Here is a 16,549-nt window from a genome sequence, read left to right as displayed (position 1 = left end):
CGAAATGTTCAAAAATTGAGCCTTTCAAAAACAGAGGTTTGATTGTATCCCCACCCCACCCCCTGGCACCTGCCTAAAGGCTACAAGGTATTTAATCTTGTCAAACTTCAGATCTTTGGCAGAAACTCATAGCAAATGATACCCATTTTTGTCTAGCAAGTTGGAGTTGACAATGGGCTCAGGACATCCTTATTATGCATAAAATGAGATGCCTCTGAAGTTTATCAGAGCAGCAAATGAATTTAAACTATTCCAGATTTTAATTCAAAGTAATTCTTGATCAGAAAGTTAACATCACAAAGTGGGTTATCTGGATTGACACAAAGGTTTTTTAAAAAATAAAAATATTATTTTTAGACATTTTTAAAATGGATTTGCTTTCTCGGTCTACACAAACACACACCTGGGGAAGAGGACCCTGGGTTTTTTTGCCATTGGCAGGGAAGAAGTGGGTCAGGGAAGATCTACATAAGCAACAAGGGTCTGCAGACGAGAAGAAATACAGTTGTACCTTGGATCCTGAAAGCCTTGCGAGTTGGAACATGTTTGCAAATGTTCTTTGGAACCCGAACGTCTGACGAGCTTCTGTGGCTTCCTATTGGCTGCAGGAACTTCCTGCAGCCAATTGGAAGCTGTGCCTTGGTTTCCGAATGTTTTGGAAGTCCAGCAGACTTCCGGAACGGATTCCGTTCGACTTCCGAGGTACCACTGTACTGACATTGGGATCTGCTGCAGTGGGTGGAAACTGCCGCCTGATGTGTTCACCTCATTTCACATTATGGGTTGTCTAGCCGGCCCTGCTGTTAGGGATAGATGAATCAAACTGGCTCCTTGCCATTTCTCCTCCCAAGTTCAGTATTCCCTATTTCTGTTATTACATGCAGTTTTACTTACGTCGCAGTATCACAGACGTTGGAGAAGTGTGGATTTTGTAAGATAGAGCTGCATTTTAGTTTGTGCACTGATTTGGAGAGGGCAAATTATATAAACCCCCCTTCAAATCCCAAGCATACAAATTTTCTACTCCATCCCTACCCATCGTATTTCGGACAATGACCACAATCTTATGAGATACCCATTGTGAAATATTAAGGGTTGTTGGTGTTTAGCTTCACGCGTAAGCATCAGGATTGACAGGTCAGTTAAAAAACTTTACGGTTGAAAGATGAAAGAATTAATGCCTTACCGTATTCAAAAGAGCTTCTGCCAAACTGATTACAGGCCTTCAAAGAATCCTTGGAAATTATACCAGATCATAACACTCTCCACTTATATGCCATTTGCATGAGGGGCGGGGAAAAGCAGATTCTTCAGAATTGTTTCGAAACGTTGGGTGGCTTTCGCAAGAATCCGAAATTGAAAACTGAATGAACTCAATAGAGCTGAGATTCCTGCATTGCAGGGGGCTGGACTAGAATGATCCTTGGGAATCTCTTCCAACTCTACAATTCTATGATTCCATGAGCAGCAGTCAATGTCGCCTTACAACAAGGCAGGAGTTTATTTTCCCCATCTGACTTACTTTGCTCACCTGTTCTCCCCTTTTGCTTATAATTAGATTTTAACATCCATTCGTTATTTTTCTATAAGCATATATTTCTATAAACTTAAACTTGCTTAAAACTACGTAGAGAAAACAGTCCCTTGTACCCCAAAGTGCTACATTGGATGGGGCAGATAAAAGCCAAATATGTGGGGTTATCTCACCTGTTCATTTCTCTGTCTCTTTCCCCCCACCCTGTGAAATTTTGCTATTATATACTCTGTAATATTTATATTTATGCTATCTTTCTCTTTCCATTATGTCTATTCCCCGCCCCTTTTTAAAAAGACGCCTACCCATTGAATCAAAATAAAATATTTCAATAAAGAAATCCATCGTTGGGTCACCTTGAGGAAACCGCTCAGGCTTCAAAGTTAGGGAATAAATAAGCATACATCATCTGGCAGAGTGCATTATGATTACTGCATCACACAGAAAAATCATTATGCGGTCCTCCAAGTTGCAGAATCCCTGGATTATTGGCATATTTATTACGATTCCTGCCCTGTTTATGATAGTGGGCGAGTTGATTCTTGGAAAATGTTTTGGATTATTGGAAGGGTTTCACAAGAACCTGAAATTCTTCACTCAATGAACTGGTCTTTTGCCTAAGTGACCACAGAAAAGAGGCCTCTCCTCTCTCTCATAGTTGCAAGTAGTCAACATACAAAGTGCAAATTCATTGAGTTTAATCTTTCACTTCCTCCCCCCCCCCCCCCCGCCTTTCTTGCGGTCACTTAGGCAAACAGACCAGTTCACTGGGTGAGGAATTTCAGGTTATTGTGAAACCATCCCAACAATCAACTCGCCCATTATCATTAACAGCAATCCTAACCAACATGCCATCAACTCTTGAGTTTCTTAATCCACGGAGTTCCAAAACATGGCAGACCGCATAATGATTTTTCTACGTGGTGCAGCCATCATAATGCACTGTGCTAGACGCTGTATGCTTTTTAATTCCTTAGCTTTGAAGCCCGAGAGGTTTATTTTGCAAGGCACCCTTGTAAAAATGTGCACTTAAATACTGTAAGGACACCAATGACACAATACTGCTTGAAGTAAATCTCTTTATTTCAGGAGACGGATACAGGGCCGTCTTAAGCATATCCGGTGCAAAGATCCCTCCGGCGCCCCCCCCCGGCAACTCCAAAACAAGGGAGGGGGCGGTGGAAAATGTCCTCTGCCTCCCCCACTGCCCTGATCCCCGGCGTGGTGGCGGCGATCAAGCAGGAAAACGTGCTGGCAGACATGCTCTCTGGTGTTGGGGAGCCAGAGAAGGCAGCCCTGGAAGGCTGCGCGCCACCTTCCGCCAGGAAGCAGGACTACAATGACCGGGAGCAGGACCAGGAGGAGGATCGGGACCAGGGGCGTCTTTAGCAGATGCAGAAGCTTGGGAGGGAAGCTGCATGCCCGCCAGCCATATAGTCGGCGGGGCGCAGCTGGCAGGCGTGCAGGGAAAGGGGAGGCTGTTGGCACAGCCGCGCAGCTCCCCCACTTGCTAGGGCGCCCGAGAGGCCGGCGCCCTGGCGCAACGAACCACTAAGACCAATGGGAAAGACGGCTCCGGACTGATATACCTCTCTTATGTACCCCCAAAAGGCTTTGTTTGGATAACATATCTTGCGATTTCAGTTCCCACCAGCTGCGAGAAGCAGCAACATTGTTGACATCATGTGATGTCTCTGAGCGTGAGACAGGAAGTCTCTGCCAGTTGTCAGTGTAACCGGAGAGTTACCGAGTGTTGCTTTCCCTTCTGAGTCGAAGCTGGAGGCGAGTCGGAGACTTGTGTTGTACTGCTCAGGAGAGCAGACATGATTGTACAGTCTTAATAAAGTAGTGGAGTAGACTACGGACTGTCTCTTTCTTCTGTGATGGATTGGCAGAAGATTGTGAGTGTGCTCCTCTCAGGAGGGAGGGGTCGCTTATTGCCGGTCTCTCTGGACTGAGGGTGGATTCCAGCCAGAGAGTGACCATCGGAGAAAGGCCCCGGAGTGCCTGGGATGTTGGCAACCTTCCCGGGCGGGCGTTTTTCCAACAACATCTTCCTGTTGGGATGTGTCCAAGAGGACGGGGGCAATTTGCAGGCCCCCAGCTGGCTCCAGCCCACCGGCCTGCAGCCGGGTGATCTTCAGTCCTTGACACAGCATCAAACAGCAACTCACAGCTTCAGAAGCCTTCAGAAACTTGAGCACGCTTTAACCAGCAGAGTGAATAACACGCAACAGAAGTGGCAGATAGAGGCTGTGTAAAGTGTATTTACAGGCATTTTATTCAGCATCAGGATGCAGGGGAAACATGTCTTCTCCCCTTCGTGTCCAAGCAAACAGCATAAGCAAAAGCTATACACAAACGGAAGTTCCCAGCAAGCTGTGCTGGAATGTAAACAGGCATGTAACACACAACAGTCATGCCTGTTCCTTTTAAGGTGGAACGGAATATCCTAACAATTCCTCCCCACTCCACTTCCCATACATTTGTGTTAACAATTTTTAAAACTAATGAAAATTATTAAAAAAGTAAAAAAGAGAGAGAAAAGCAGAAGAAACCTCCCCCACTAATGCACTATTCTGTGTCAAGAGCACGTTGCAGAATATACCTGTGATAAAAACAGAAGTCCAGAGGGCTCCATAATCTTAAGCGAAACCAGGCCACTTCAGGCACAGCAACACAGAAAGAGATGCTTATTTTTTAAAGTCAGCAGCCAAATCATCTACCTCAAATCATCTCTAGCTGGCAAATGAATCACTACTAATGGATTCATGTTGAGAAGGGTTGGTTTTATGCAGGCTCTTTCTGTTTAGTGAATAGGAAGCACAATCTCTGTCATTTTTCGCTTCTGCTTCCTGAGGAAGATGCATACTTCTTCATCGGACCCCCTGTCCATGGGGGGGGAAGGATGTGGCCAGCTCCTGAGTGAGATTATCCTCAATCGGCCACCCCAAGGCTTTAAAGAAAGGGCCCAGATTCTTCTTCACTTCCGCAGAGAAGCGCTCTGCTCACAGGTTCATCTTGCAGGTGTTGTCATTTCATCTGCTGGGCATCGTTTGGTACTCGACGAAGATGTGGATGTAAGGCTCCCAGCCAAAGCCCCCTGCAACTGAAGAAATAAAAATTATTCAGCCCCTTTCCTAAGGAATTTAAAACAATCTGTGGGTTACCCGTCCTGTCTTTCTATTCTGCGAAACCCAAGCTCTACTGAGTCATTACCCTAGTTGTGTTGTGAAATGCAAAAGAAAGGGCTATTCCATGGGTAGGCAAACTAAGGCCCGGGGGCAGGATCTGGCCCAATCGCCTTCTAAATCCAGCCCACAGATGGTCTGGGAACCTGTGTGTTTTTACATGAGTAGAATGTGTCCTTTTATTTAAAATGCATCTCTGGGTTATTTGTGGGGCATAGGAATTCGTTCATTTTTTAAAAATATATATATAGTCCGGCCCCCCACAAGGTCTGAGGGACAGTGGACTGGCCCCCTGCTGAAAAAGTCTGCTGACCCCTGGGCTAGGCACACGATAAAGACTCCAAGATAGTCATGTCACAATTTATTTGAACATCACCAGCTTACCCACCCAAATCTCTCCACTGGCTCTCTCAATGCCACCCCGTTTTTTTTTTGAACTGGAAGTTAAATTCACACTTTCAGCTGTGTGGGTTGACTCCAACTCAATAATGCTTCGCGTAGGCCTCTTCATATCAAAGGACAGGGCTAAACTTAAGTCCATCGGCTCAGGTGAGACTACCCTGAATATTGCAGCAACGAATGCAATGCCAAGTCATGAAACAATGGGAAATCTGAACCTTCACATGTGAACAAGCAGCAAGATTGACAGGCACATTAAAGCGCAAACCGAGAACAATTTTATTTGTAGGGATTCCTACAAATGCAGGGAGGGGGTTTGGGCTTGATGACACATTGGGTCCCTTGTTACTCTACAATTATATGAAAATCTCATTTCCAGCTGGCTGTGGCAACAGGACCAGTGTGGGCAGTTTCTGCCACTTCACTATATATGATTTTTTTATTATTAATTGACATTAATAATAATTTATTAATAATTTACTTATCAGGTAAAACTGACAAGACAGAAGTACTGTTCTTGGGGGACAGGAGGCGGGCAGGTGTGGAGGATTCCCTGGTCCTGAATGGGGTAACTGTGCCCCTGAAGGACCAGGTGCGCAGCCTGGGAGTCATTTTGGACTCGCAGCTGCCCATGGAGGCACAGGTCAAATCTGTGTCCAGGGCAGCTGTTTACCAGCTCCATCTGGTACGCAGGCTGAGACCCTATCTGCCTGCGGACTGCCTCGCCAGAGTGCTGCATGTTATGGTTATCTCCCGCTTGGACTACTGCAATGCGCTCTACGTGGGGCTACCTTTGAAGGTGACCCGGAAACTACAACTAATCCAGAACGCGGCAGCTAGACTGGTGACCGGGAGCGGCCGCCGAGACCACATAACACCGGTCTTAAAAGACCTACATTGGCTCCCAGTACATTTCCGAGCACAATTCAAAGTATTGGTGCTGACCTTTAAAGCCCTAAACGGCCTCGGCCCAGTATACCTGAAGGAGCGTCTCCACCCCCATCATTCTGCCCGGACGCTGAGGTCCAGCGCCGAGGGCCTTCTGGCGGTTCCCTCATTGCAAGAAGCAAAGCTACAGGGAACCAGGCAGAGGGCCTTCTCGGTAGTGGCGCCCACCCTGTGGAACGCCCTCCCATCAGATGTCAAAGCGATCAACAATTACTTGACATTCAGAAGACATCTTAAGGCAGCCCTGTTCAAGGAAGTTTTTAATGTGTGATTTTAGTGTATTTTTGGTTTCTGTGGAAGCCGCCCAGACTGGCTGGGCGGGGTACAAATAAATTATTATTATTATTATTATTATTATTATTATTATTATTATTATTATCCATACACAATCTTAAGTACATGTACAAAGAAAAGGTAAAACTGATAACGATAGTAATAACAATCTTAAATAATTATACCGTTAAATATTGATTTAAACTTATACTTGTACATGCTCTTTTCTTATACTTTCTAGCTAAACAAAAAATAAGCCAAGGTAAAAATCCAATAAACTAAATTATATCAAAACAGACTTTCTGTCATTTCCCGATGCAAGTTACATTTATGACACTGAATGTACTTATACTTCTTACCTTACTCTTACTATAATTTTTAGTACTTTCTTATAACTTATCATACTGTTTTTCCTTATTTAATAGTATTTAATTTACGCAAGGGTCATTCAAACGCTGCCATAGATGTTATGTTGTTGTTATATAAGTTTTCTTGGTTTACAAAGGTATGCACAATGTCTATTCTTTCAAGTTACATTTTCCATAGGTCAGTTTCATTTGTTGAGACATTAGGGTTACACTAGGAAGAAAGGGGGTGGGGGGGGGTTGGGAGGCGATGTTTCTATTTTGCTTAATGTATGTGTGGGGTTTTGTGTCAGCGTTGTTTGTGCAGGTTCTCTTTGCTATTCACTTGTGTTCCTTTGGTGGTTAGAGAAGTTGGGGTTGGCCTAGGGTGTGGTTGCTTGTTTCTGATTGTCTGTGGTGAACTTTGTTTTCGTGTAGGGTGGATGGGCGTTTTTGAACCAGGTTAGCCATATTGATTTTGTAGGTATTTCTTGAACATTCATTTCTGCCACTTCTCAGTGAAGAGAACACTGGGCTAAATGGCCCAGTGGCCTGACTCTGTATAGGGCGGCTTCCTTATGCACTTGTAAATAAGGCTCCAGTGCTGCCCACCTTGCAAAGTCCTTCAGCTGCGCTCCACCTCTAATATATTTCTTCAACTTCTTTCTCTCGCTTGGGTTTAGCTCTGAATGGGCTCTTTCTCTTGGGATGTTCAGCACTGCCTCATTGATATAAACAGGCCAGAGATTGCAGGTAGCTTGGCTGGTATGGGGCGCGAAGCTCCAGTCATGCTTCTGCTGGTTGTGACCCAGCTCGTGGCTCATGTCCCAAGAGCGTTTGGTGGCTATATGTTGCATGTCCGTGATCCCTGCTGCGGCCGTCACATTAGCCATGACTGGGTAACCAGCGTGCATCGAACCTGCAGTGAGAGTTGGGTCAGGGGAGAGTTATAAGACCTTCTCTCCATCTAGCCAAACCTCCTGCAAGGCAGGGATCTCATGCTCTACCGACTGAGCTATGGGTGTATTGCATTTTAAAGTATTTATACCCCACCTTTACAATGAGACAAAGTAAAACCAAAATGGCACCGTTACTTAGAAAATGTATTTTCCTGCTCATTTCCATGTTTCCCTGTTGGCAACGTCTATGGGATACAGAGCTTACAAATGGGACCCTAAAATGGATTGTGCGCTCTTTGTTCCGCACTGAAAATAACTGAGTAAATTCGGCGCTGAAGCACTTTTGCTACGGCAGGTTTCCAAGTGATTTGTTATCCCTTCATGCCCACAAAACACGGGAATGGTAGTTGAGGAGTATCTAGCTGTCTTTTCAGCCAAGCCACATATTCCAGATAGTCTTTGCAGAAGCCATGACAGCTGAAGTAGCCAGGTGCCAATACAGTGGTACCTCGGGTTACTTACGCCTCAGGTTACAGACGCTTCAGGTTGCAGACTCCGCTAACCCAGAAATAGTACCTCGTGTTAAGAACTTTGCTTCAGGATGAGAACAGCGGCGGCAGCGGGAGGCCCCATTAGCTAAAGTGGTGCTTCAGGTTAAGAACAGTTTCAGGTTAAGAACGGACCTCCGGAACGAATTACCCAAGTACTTAATCCGAGGTACCACTGTACGAGCCTGCAGCTCAGATACACCTCAAGATATGTATCTTTTACAGAACTCAGTGATTGCTTAAAGACAGGAGGGTTGTAAGAATGGTGGTGGTGCGTATATCACCAGTATTTTACTGTTTGCATCCATACATATATGAACAAGTTTGTACTTACCAGCAGAGATTTGGACATCTTCCACTATCCTTTCTGGTCTGGAGAAAAGGGGGAGAGATGGCTGCTACCTTGACCACTGCACTCAGCATCTGGGTGGAGGAGTTCAGGAAGGTCTCTGGATTGCCCATGTGTAGTGAAGTTAGGAAATTTCAATAGACAAAACTTTGGTCAAGTAAGGAGCAAAGTATTATGGGAAGACCAAAGGCCATTAGGATTTATGGGGAATGTGTTTTGTTACTTTAAAACTGCAGACTAACAGTCTCCAAATGTGTGAAGTTGCTTATCTCAGTTAGGAACTTCTCCAGGTTGATGAGTGGCCTTCTTGCACTTGGTACCTAACTCATTCACACCCAGACAGCGTTGTTATCAGCCATAATCACTCTGGGAATGTGTATCTGCTGAGTATCTAAGGTAGGGAGGAACTCTTTGATCCAAGGTCCTGGGAACTAACGAGCTCAGCTGTCACAAGTTAAAATTATTAGTCAACCAGCTGGCTCTTGGTGAATTTAAATATAATCAAGAATTTTGATTGGATATGGGTTCCGTTTCTACATGAGGTTTAGAAATAAAGATCCTAGGAAAGGGCTGAGAAAGTGCGCGCTCTGCAATCCGATCTTCTGTCAGTTTGCCACCTTGCTGACAGTCGTCCTGTTGCATTCACATGCGAGTCTTTGTAATGAAGATTCTTACTGCCTTTGAGATGCGGATCTATCCAAGGACTTTGAAACCATTCTAACTTTGTCTTTGTTCTTATATTGTGAGTATACTAGCTAGCCATATTCTACAATGTTTTTGTATTGCCTGTTTGAAACGTATAAGAGATGTGCCTGCTTTTGTATGTTTAATCTTGTTTTTTAAATAAATTTTAAAAAGAGAACTTTCTCCTGTCTTGTGTGTCATTCTGAGGGAAACCCTAATCCAGCGCATGACCAATCAGTCACGCACTACATCTGTTAATTTCTGCCTGCATTTTGTGGAAACAACTTGCAGGGTGGGGCAACCGGTAACTAGGAAGTATAATCTTCTCCCTTGGGTTATAACTTCTGGTGCCCTGGTACAGGGGAGTGGTGGCAGCAACTACCCTTTTTTGATACGTTTTGTCCTGTAAAAGGTATATGCTGCTGGCCGTCTTTTCTCTAAACCTGTTCCAGCTGGATGGTAAGGACAGGTGAGGGAGGGGTGAGTGGCCAGAGCATTACTACATGGTGGCAGTGGTGGGATCGAGCTTCCCTAGGGAAGAATACTCTTCCTCAAAGACTCTTTTGTGCCAACTAACGTCTGAGGACTAGGCAAAGGAGTAAAAGCGTGTTTCAAACACTGACAGGTTATGGGCCCAGTGTTTCTCAGAGTGTGCAGAGTGCAAAATGACTGACAGCATCTCAGCAGGGAGCTGATGAGTCCTGGTGGTGTACGGACCCAGCGGCTGTGTGTTGAAGCAGTTGGTGGCAAGCTGGAGTGGCTAGGATCTGAGCATCAGGAAAGCACTCAGCGTCGGCTACTGGAACAGTTTGAATTGCTAGAGGATCACAGTAGGCGACTCACAGAGCAGCTACACCAGTTGCAAAGCCAGGCGGGACCTGAGGGTCGACAGAGGCAGCAACTAGAAGCCGGTGAGCGCCAGCCAGGACCATCCAGTCGGACTCTAAAGAGTCAGGAGAGATTGCTGGAGGCCCCACAGAAGGGGCTCAGCAAGCACCAGCAGAGATGGCAGATTTCCATCCTTCCCAAGTCGTAAGTATTGGGGTAGGCATTTCCTCTGAACTTCTCTCAGAAAGCAACTGGCTTGAGTTTGTTGGACCTGTTCCGTATCTGCTATTGGGTCCCTGGAGCACAGATTCACACAAAACGGCAAAACGTCCTTGCAGGTTATTAACAGGGTTTTATTTGAAATGCATATATGCAGAACAAAGGTATAGAGCGATAAGCTCGCAACCTGCACACCCCAGTAAGGGTGCGCCCACTTTTTATACCCCTTAGAAACGTGTTCACATGTAAAACGTGATTTACACTAATAGCAGTAAGATGCGGCTTTGCTTCTTGTGTTACCCTTCTCCTTTTCAGTTCGCCTCCTTCTTTTCAGTTTGCCTCCTCCTTTTCAGCCTCCCCCTGTCTGGGGTTACAATAACACCCATTCAACTTTACTCTTATCTTCTACCCGCCTAAGCCAGAGAGAGAGGCCCAGTTTTACCATAACATCTGAGAGAGGAGAAAAAGCCTAGCTCTTCTGGCTGGCTGTAAAAACCTCCAGGCCTTAAAGGAAGGGGTTTTTGGGATAACATATGAGAGAGGAGAAAATGCCTAAAAGAGTTTTGGGGATCATATAGAGAACAATACTCTAATGGCCCTTCAAGTTGGTCGATAAAAATGCAGCAGTTGCTAAGGAGAAATGGACTGTGGGACTACGTTGAGACTGAGGTTTTCATAACCGACTCTGCTGAGAAAAAATGGCTGGATGAAAGGGCTCATGCCCAAATCATGCTGTGTTTGAGCAACTCTCAGTTATTGCCTGTAACAAATGCCAGCACAGCGTCTGAGTGCTGGAATTTATTAAGGGCAATGCATGTCAGAGAAACTGCTGCAACTATAATTTCTCTGACCAGAAGGCTCTTCAGGACTGTTATGAAGGAAGGTGAGAGTTTGGCAACTCATCTTCAAATACTGAAATCTCTGTATCTTCAGCTACAGCAGAGAGGTAAGCGTTATGATGAGACTGACCAAACATACATTATCCTTTCAAGTTTGCCTGAAAGCTGGTTGCCCGTGATTAACAGCATGGAGAGTATGCGTCCCCAAGATCTGACCCTTGAGTATGTGGTTGGAAGATTGACCGAAGAAGCAGAAAGGAGGTCAGATAGACAGGCTGAACTCCAAGACCGGAGGAGTTGCAGCCGAGGGGGCCAGCAGCAGAATCTGCCAATGGAGCAACGCCAAGGTTTGGACTTGGTCATGGCTGTGAGAAGGTGCTATAGATGCAAGCAACCCGGGTATCTCCAACGTCAACGCAGGGCAAGACTTCCAGGAGACGATGTGGAGCAGAGACAGCAATCGACACAGAAACGTAAGCAGAAAGGGTTCTCTTCAGGAAAGAAGAAACGCGTTTTGCTCAATTTGTGTCTGCATTTTCTTGAGAGGAGAGGAAGATACCTCGAGGAACATGGTTGCTGGACTCTGGCAGCAGCAGGATTATCTGCAACAGTCGGGAGGACTTTAACTGCTATGTTAAAAATCGCAGTTATCATTCTGGTTTAGATGTCACCCCCTATGAGAAGCTGTTTAAAAAACGCCCTAATCTGAAATACCTACACATTTGGGGTTCAGATGTAATTATGCACTATCCTGCTAAGCAGAAATTGGGTGAACGTAGTGTTCAGGGGAAATTAATGGGCTACCAGCAGGGGGCGTACAGAATTTACATACCAGCAACTGCCAAATTTCATATTACCAGAAGCATGATACAAACTGTAAATTGGAATGGTGTTGCTGTTTCCCAAGATACTAACGGTATAGATAATACTGAGGAAGGAGAGGAAGCAGCAGCAGCAGCAGCAGGAAATGGTGCTTCTGAATTAATGGAAGAAGACAAAAAGCCTGTTGAATCTGATAATCTGTTTGATGAGTTAAAGTCACAGGCACCCGAGAGGAGGTTAGATTCTCTTGAGTTTTCTGACCGTGAGCTTAGCCTACAGGCATCTCCTCAGTCTGACAATGATGATTTACAACCTGAAACTAGTAATTTACTTAGTCCCATTAAGTCTGAGGAGTCTGACTTTCCTTCTGGACTGAGACGTTCAGATAGAAAGAGATAGAAGCCACAACGTTTTGCAGATGAACATTTTAATACTGTGTATGCCAATAAGGCGTTTTTTGAGCCAAAAAGCTACGATGATGATCAGAATTTACCTAAGCACCAAGCTGTAAATTGGTATAAAGCTATGAACTCTGAGATAGCTTCTTTAAAAGAGCATAATACTTGGTCTCTTGTACTACAAACCCCAGATATGAGACTTATTGACTCAAAATGGGTTTATAGAGTTAAAATGAATGACAAAAATGAAATTGTAAGGTACAAGGCTAGATTAGTTGCTAGGGGTTTTCAACAAATTCCAGGTGAAGATTATGATTTGTGTTATTCACCAAGTGTAAAATATGAAACAGTTAAGCTTTTGTTAAAAGATGCATCACAACGTGGACATTCTGTTTATCATTTAGATATAAAAACTGCATATTTGTTTGCAGATCAAAAACAAATTTTTATGCGTGTTCCTGAAGGCATAGACGCCGCTGAAGGTTTGGTATGCAAATTAAATAAATCCCTTTATGGTCTGCACCAAAGTGGAAGGAATTGGCACCAAACTTTAGCAAAAGAATAGCTGGATATTGGTTTTTCACAAGGAAAGGCAGACAATTGTGTGTTTATAAAGGAAAAGGGCAAACTCTGTGACAAAAATATGTGTGTATGTAGATGACGTGTTAATTTCAACAAAAACTAAACAGGACTATGAACAGGTAGTATCACAGTTGCAGAAGAAATTTGATGTGGTGGAATTAGGCATAGCTAAAAATTACTTATCCATGCAAATTGAGAAAGGCAAAAATGGATCTTTTCTGGTTCATCAAACTGCAAAAATTGATGATCTTGTTGAAATGCTATGTTTAGAAAATGCAAATGGAAAGGAAACGCCTATGGTGTGTGGTTTCACCTTTACAGGTGAAGATAAGCCATTTCCTAACAAAACTTTGTATCGTTCTGCTATAGGCAAGCTAAATTTCATTCAAAGAATCTCAAGACTAGATATAACTTATGCCTTTCACTTTCTGGCAAAATTTGTGGAAAAGCCCACTACGCAATGTTTCTCTGTTCTTAAGAGAGTGGTAATATACCTTAAACATACCAAACATCTTAGGTTGCAGTTTACATCAAGTATTGACAAAGGTTTTGAAATTTTCTGCGATGCATCTCATGCAGTGGAACAAAATAATTGCAGGGGTGTGTCTGGTATGGTGTTCTGTTATAACGGTTGTCCATTTGGATGGAAGTCCCAGACACAAACCATTATTTGTTTCTCCACAACAGAGAGTGAATTATGTGCATGCGTTCAGGCCACTCGTGATATAGAATGGTATCTGCAAGTATTTGCCGACCTACAGATGCAAGTAACACTACCAGTAAAAGTTTACCTTGATTCCCAGAGCGGACTTGCTATCCTGTGTTCAGAGACCAATACGCAGCGCACTAGAGTCTTAAGATTACGTTTACAGTTTGTAAAGAAACTAATTGCTGACGAAATGATTGTATTTCAATATGTTCCAGGTGACAATCAAATTGCAGACATTTTTACTAAAGCACTTCCAAAGGTTACACATGAAAGACATGTACAAAATATGCTTTATGTTTTTGTTCCACAATAATGAACCGCAGGGGAAATGTTGAATGGTCACTTTAAAATGTGAAGGTTCATTATTGTTTCACAAGTTGTGTATGTCTTTAAGGGCCAGGGCAAGTAACGAGGCCCAGTCTTACAGCTCTGAAACATAGCAGGTGCTGCTAGGTTGTGTTAATTAAGCTGTGTCCGCAACTGGATGTAGTATATAAAGAGCAGCACCTAGCTCTCTCTTTACCCTGGGGGTGGGTTGGTCATGTTTGTTGTTATCTTTAGTGTAAAAGGAGTTTTTGTTTTGTTATTAAAACCTTGTTAAAGTTATTTTTGAGTTCCTTGTTATGCGTGGTCTCCCCAGCAAGCTCTCTGCAGCGCTACTAAACTGCAGATAGCAACGTGTGGTTCTGTCACAAAGCGCAGACTTTGCTGACCAGGACAGATGGACTGTGATCCATGCCAACCCAGATTGCCTACTGCCCCTGCAAGTAAGAGAAGAGGCTTCTTCTCAGCCATTGGCAACACAGGAGCAGGATGAGGAGGTGGCGGCACAGATTTCCCCAAAAAATGTGACAATAGATAATACTACTTCTCTAGAGGTAGAGGAAGAAGAGCCAGGGATAAGGGAGCAGGAAGAAGTAGTTCTGCCTAGACACTCTCAGCATTCAAACAAGGGCGTGCCTCCTCCTAGGAGGAGTGAGAGTATGCAATGTGAGTTGTGTGGAACCACAAAGTTATAATGAAGTCTTAAACTTACCCCCTGGGAAACGTGCTTTGTGGCAACAAGTTATGAAAGAAGAAATGGACTCTTTTAAATGTAACAAAGTGTTTGAGGTCATAATGCCGCCACCTGGTAGAGTGGTGCCATGCAAGTGGGTTTATAAAAGGAAAACCCTTGTATCTGCGGAATCACGTTTTCGAGCCAGATTAGTAGCCAGAGGGTCTGAAAATCCATTACAATCCTAAGGGACTGTTACCTTGCTTCCTGGCTGCAGCTCCCTATCCTCCTTGGCTTATGCAAATAACTAATAAGATCAAACAAATTGGCCTAAACCCTGAAAATCTTTTTATTGAAACTCCGAACAAGGCAAAAGCAATTATCACTCAGAGACTTTACGATGTCAAATTACAACAAGAAGACACCCTACTCCCGGAGACGTATAGATGCTTAAAAGCTTGGCCTAATTTTGCAGCTGCCCCTTACTTAACTAACATCACTAACGAAGCTTATAGATGGGCTTTCTCTAGAGCCCGCTTTGAGACAATGCCCTCAGAAGTGCTGTACGGCAAATTCACGCGGGTACCAATGCATGCGCGTCTCTGCCCCTGTATGTCTAATAAGGTATAATCTGTCACACACATCCTTCTATTTTGCGAATTTTACAGTGAAGAACGAGTTCAACTTATTTTGCTGCTTTTATCAAAATTTATACCCCTACAACATTATTTGGAATCCTCCCCGGAAATTCTACGAAAATACCTTCTGGAAGATTCCTCAAGCTCAATATCATATGAGGTGGCCAAATTTTGCACTTTAGTAATCAGGAAGCGTAAATCTCAAATCTGTTGAATGAATGTAGCCAGAGGGTTCCCTCAGATTAAAGGGGAGAGTTATGATGAAGTGTTTTCTCCCACAGTAAAGAGTGAAATTTTTCATTTAATGCTTTCCATTGCTGCTGTAAGACAATTAGCAGTGCACCATTTTGATGTTGATGCTGCATACTGCATATCTGCATGCAAATTTAGACCATGAAGTGTTAATGAGACAACCACCTGGGTTTGAAGAGGGGAGTGGTGCAGTCTGGCGTTTGAAAAAGGCTGTTTATGGTCTCAAACGAAGTGGAAGGTGTTGGAACCAGTGTTTAAATGAAGCCCTTGTAAAACTTGGGTTTTAAAAGGAGTGTGGCTGATCCATGCCTGTACACCAAGGGGAATTCTGGTGCTGGAGGAGACTCTTGAGAGTCCCATGGACTGCAAGAAGATCAAACCGATCCATTCTGAAGGAAATCAGCCCTGAGTGCTCACTGGAAGGACAGATCCTGAAGCTGAGGCTCCAATACTTTGGCCACCTCATGAGAAGAGAAGACTCCCTGGAAAAGACCCTGATGTTGGGAAAGATGGAGGACACAAGGAGAAGGGGACGACGGAGGACAAGATGGTTGGACAGTGTCCTCGAAGCTACCAGCATGAGTTTGACCAAACTGCGGGAGGCAGGGGAAGACAGGAGTGCCTGGCGTGCTCTGGTCCATGGGGTCACGAAGAGTCGGACATGACTAAACGACTAAACAACAAAAAAGTACTGTTGCTTCTGTTTCTGTTTCAATGAGAGGGGTTATTGGGAATCATTCTGTACAGAAACATGTTTGTACCTTTAAGAGCAGTTTCTGTAAGCTCTGGGCTGATTGGGTGCAGCTGGCCATGGCTAGAAAAGGAGAAAAGCTGCAGTTTGAACTCTGCCTGCAGGAAAAACACCCAAAAGCGTTGCTGTTTGTTGTTTTGAAATAAAGTCCTTATTTAACTTGGTTTTACACCGGTCTCATGGAATCAGTTTCTGTTCATCTGCCACCAGTGAAAAATCCCCCTCTAACAATATATACACATGCTGTATTTGGTATGAAGTTGTAAGTGGGATGGGGGAGGGGGGTTAAGTATGCTCTCTGTTCCTGTTTTTGAAAATGCAAATGAAAAAAATAAATAAAATTAA

The sequence above is a fragment of the Podarcis filfolensis genome (assembly GCF_964270895.1).
Source record: "Podarcis filfolensis genome assembly, chromosome: 10".
NCBI lineage: Eukaryota > Metazoa > Chordata > Lepidosauria > Squamata > Lacertidae > Podarcis > Podarcis filfolensis.
This window is presented reverse-complemented; position numbering follows the sequence as displayed.